The following is a 663-nucleotide window of genomic DNA, read 5'->3' on the forward strand; positions in this document are numbered from 1 at the left end:
TTAATTTAAAAATAATACTTTAGCAGAGCGTGGTTTCGATCCACGGACCTCTGGGTTATGGGCCCAGCACGCTTCCACTGCGCCACTCTGCTCTTCTTGTCCGGGAGGGTCCACAATTAAGCAGGTATTAAAAGTCTCAATATTAAAAAAAAAAATTATGAAGTTCCTGACCAACCCCTTTCCCCTCCAAAGGGCGGCTAGTTTAAATAGGGCCATATCTTTAAATTTAATCCAACGTAAACCCTTCAATATTTCAACTCAAGCATAAATGTACATACACCATTTTCAAAATAAACGGCTTATACGTATAAGGAGTGGTTCATAAGACTTCATTTATTTTAGAGAGTCCGTTGATAAAACTATTATAAAGGGGTGGTTGATAAAACTGAATTTATTATAAAAGTCTGGTCATTACCGAAGTACTTTTTAAGTTACAAACCAGGGAAATAATTGATTTTTAGGCATGAAACATTTTGAACTATTTTCCTCTCTCTTGGTAAAGAGGTTCCTCTTCTTGCCCAAGAGTTTCGACATGACAGGTCGAGATTGCTATTATTTGTATGAAAATTTTAGTGTATAAATGAATAATAAAAAAAACAACATAAATATTCCATAAATGTGTTTAACATTATCTAAATTAATTTAAAAATAATACCCTAGCAG

At 33.8% G+C, this 663-nt stretch overlaps 1 non-coding gene across 1 annotated transcript; it reads right to left on the bottom strand.

Annotated features, from left to right (window-relative positions):
- Window positions 1-20: 20 nt before the first annotated feature.
- TRNAM-CAU (transfer RNA methionine (anticodon CAU)) lies at window positions 21-92 on the bottom strand. Its single transcript has one exon. It is a non-coding gene; the product is annotated as a tRNA-Met (tRNA).
- Between the last annotated feature and the right edge of the window lie 571 nt (window positions 93-663).

Source organism: Halyomorpha halys, unplaced genomic scaffold (genome assembly GCF_000696795.3).
Source record: "Halyomorpha halys isolate HHAL.00 unplaced genomic scaffold, Hhal_1.1 Scaffold7157.1, whole genome shotgun sequence".
NCBI lineage: Eukaryota > Metazoa > Arthropoda > Insecta > Hemiptera > Pentatomidae > Halyomorpha > Halyomorpha halys.